The sequence below is a fragment of the Pseudorca crassidens genome, chromosome 3 (assembly GCF_039906515.1).
Source record: "Pseudorca crassidens isolate mPseCra1 chromosome 3, mPseCra1.hap1, whole genome shotgun sequence".
In the NCBI taxonomy this organism is placed as follows: domain Eukaryota; kingdom Metazoa; phylum Chordata; class Mammalia; order Artiodactyla; family Delphinidae; genus Pseudorca; species Pseudorca crassidens.
The window spans coordinates 45,630,220-45,633,848 of NC_090298.1; the positions used below are offsets into that span (position 1 = coordinate 45,630,220).

Here is a 3,629-nt window from a genome sequence, read left to right on the forward strand (position 1 = left end):
GGATGTAAGATCTAAAGACTTTTTTCCCTGTGAAATTGATTTCAAACTTTTTTTTTAAACTTGGCTAAAGTTACATGAAAGTGCAGAAAATAGCACAAACATATAAACCTACATACACACTATTAATGGGATTAAATCTCAGCACTACCCCTCAGAAGCGCCATTTGGCAGTATATAAAAACTATCACTCTTTGATCCAGAAGGCTAATTTCTAGTAATCTGTTCTAAGAAAATATTCAGACATAACAAAGGTAAAATAGTTACATATAAGTTTGTTCATTACAGTATTTTTTTATAATGGCCAAATATTAAAAACAAATAAAACGTCTGTCTAGAGTGAGTTTTAAAAACATAGTTTGAGTGCTCACTTCGGCAGCACATATACTAAAACTGGAACGATAGAAAGAAGATTAGCATGGCCCCTGCGCAAGGATGACACGCAAATTCGTGAAGCGTTCCATATTAAAAAAAAAAGCAAAAACTAATGGTATGGAGAACGGTCATTAGAAGTAAAAAAAAAAGCACAGTATAAAGCTAAATAGAATTGGATTCCATTAAAGTGTGTTAAAAATTAAAAAAACAAAACAAAACATAGTTTGATTACTCAGCCTTAAAAAAAAGAATGAAATAATGCCATCCACAACTACATGGATAGACCTAGAGATTATCATACCAAGTGAAGTAAGTCAGAAAGAGAAAGACAAATACCATATGATGTCACTTATATGTGGAATCTAAACTATGACACAAATGAACTTATCTACGAAATAGAAACAGACTCACAGACATAGAGAACAGACTGTGGTTGTCAAGGGGGAAGGAGGTGGGGGAGGGATGGATTGGAAGTTTGGGGTTAGTAGATGCAATCTATCATATGGATAGAATGGATAAACAACAAGGTCCTACCATATATCACAGGGCACTATATTCAATATCCTGTAATAAACCATAATGGAAAAGAAAAGAAAAGAAAAAAAACAAAAAAAGCAAAAACAAAAAACAGTGTTTGTAATATGATGCAATATTATGCAGCCACTAAAAAAATCATGTTTTAAATACATAGGGAGAATAGAGAATTGCTCACTTTATAATGTGAAAAACCAGCAAGATACAAAGCTCAATATACATTAAGATTTCAAGCAGGTGAACGTGAATATAATGTATGTGCCTGTATGTGTATCATGGAGGTCACACTAAATGCTAACAGTGGTTATCTCCACTTGGTGGAATTAAAATTATTTTACTTTCTCTAAATGCAGAACATCTGTAACCAGCCTGTATGTCAATTGAAATATTACAAAATATTCTTAATTCTGTATTGAATGTATTTGCTTGGCACTTTAAAATACACTCAACAGTTGAGCTAAGGAAATGCAGTCGCAGTAACTCTATACTGCTTGAATGGGTTTGAAGAAACATCTGTGACCTAATAAACAAATAAGGTGTGGTGGGAACCAAAGGAGAAAATCAGGATCCCAGGTACCACCTCACAGCATGTTCTCTGTAATGGGACACACTAAGCCAATCTCAACCAAAAAGCATTAAAAACTAGCGGAGACTAACCCTGACTAAGAAAAATTTGAATGTCTCACCAGAGTCAGAAGAAGAAAATGAGGATTGCTGTTCTCCAGAAAATGAGGAGTCCTGTTCTCCCTGACTCTACGTGGGAAAGAGAGCTATTTCTTTATCCCCATTAAAGCACAAGATGCCCTGAACATCTGTCACAAGTGCATGTGTCTTCAAGCCACAGAAACTCCAAGCAAGCAATGGATTAAACAATTTAAGATTGTTTTTTTTTTCCCTTGTGTAACAACATGTCCAGCTGCCCATCTCCAGAATGTTATCAGGGCATCTTCTACTCTCTGATTCAGTCATTTTAGTGGGTGGCTTTCACCCTCTGCTTCTTGCACTGTGGTTGCAAGATGGCTCTGTCCAAGCACAAAGAGCACAAGGAGACAGGAGAAAGGCAAAAGCTCACGCTAAGGGGATTTCCCTGGTGGTCCAGTGGCTAAGATTCCGTGCTCCCAATGCAGGGGGCCTGGGTTCGATCCCAGGTCAAGGAACTAGGTCCCACATGCCGCAACTAAGAGTTCACATGTCGCAACTAAAGATCTTGCATGCCGCAACTAAGCCAAATAAATAAATATTTAAAGAAAAAAAAAAAGCTCATGCTAAGGAAACTGCCACCTTAAATAGCTTTCCTGCCCAGAAACTTCCATGCATATCTCGTTGGCCAGGATAATGTTCATGACCACACCTTGTAGCATGGGGACTGGAAATTAACTATTTTATCTGAGCATATTGCTTCCCCTTGCTGAATAATAAGGAAGAAGAAGAGTGGGAAATGGACAGGGAAATGGGAAATCATGGTCTTCCATATTCTGGTACCCAACAGTCTCTTGCACCTAGTACCAAAAGCAGACAGTTTGTGTGGGCCAACAGGTAGCCTCAAGTCTGTCTAACCAGCTCCCCATAAGCTCTCCTGATGGAGGCTGCTACGTCTAAGACTATTGCCTTTACAACTCCATAGCACAAGAGCATAAACCCTCCAACAACAAACTTGGAAAAAGAGGGGGAAAAGAATAAGTCAAGAGCATGTTTCTATCCTCAACTGCAGACACTATTAGTTCTACCCATGATCCCCTCCCTTCTTCCTTGCTCATACATAAATCTCAGTTTGGCTTGGCAGCAATGCACCAAGTTGCAGGTTGGGGGTTGGTAAATTATAGCCACCCATCAAATTAGTTCTGCTCCCAGTTTTAGAAATAAAGCTTTATTGGAACACAAATAAGCCCAATGTACATATTCTCTATGAGCCACTTTTCCACTACAAAAGCCACACACCTGAGCAGCTGCAACAGGGACCATCTGGAAAGCAAAATCTAAAATATTTACTATGTGGCCCTTCAAAGAAAAAGTTGGCAGACCCCTGCCCTAGATGATGGCCCATGGTTGGACTCATCCAACTAACACGTGGGTCTTTACTCTCCCCCACTCCCTCGCACCTGGGGTGGCCATAGAACCATATAACTGGACAACTGCTGAGACACTTCTGGGGAAAATTTTAACTTCCTTGGATAAAAGCGTAGTCATAGCTGATCCATCTTCCTTCCTCCTTCTTCCTGCCTTGAACAGGGACACAAAAACTGAAACTGCAGCAAACAACTTGGGGCCATTAGGAGAAAAGCCAAAAAATTCATAAGGATCTTGAACCTGACACCCTTAATCCAATATATCCATGTTGAGAACAACCTCCCTTCAGACTTCTTCTTATGTGAGAAATGTAAATCCTTATTTATTTAAGCTCTGTTATTGGACTTCCTGTTTTTCATTGCAGCTGAATGCTTCCCTAATGATATGGCTTATGTCCAGGAGGGCCTTTCTGATAACTCCCAACTAAGCCCTCATGAGAGAACAAAGCCCAGCACATATTATACAATATTGTGTGGCCACATTTTTCTTTTTAACCATGAACTTCAGGTTATTATAGAATAAAATACCGTGTAGTAGTTTAAGCACAAAGGATCTGGGCTCTGCTTGGGTCTAACCCTCTGGCTCTCACCCTTACTATTATATGAATTTGGACAAGTTATTTGCTTTATCTAGAAACTCTCTTATCTGGAAAATGG

General features: G+C 39.0%; 1 non-coding gene across 1 annotated transcript; it reads left to right on the forward strand.

The window, feature by feature from the left end:
• Nucleotides 1-360: 360 nt before the first annotated feature.
• Nucleotides 361-467, forward strand: LOC137222808 (U6 spliceosomal RNA). Its single transcript, XR_010942600.1, has one exon. It is a non-coding gene; the product is annotated as a U6 spliceosomal RNA (small nuclear RNA).
• Nucleotides 468-3,629: the final 3,162 nt, after the last annotated feature.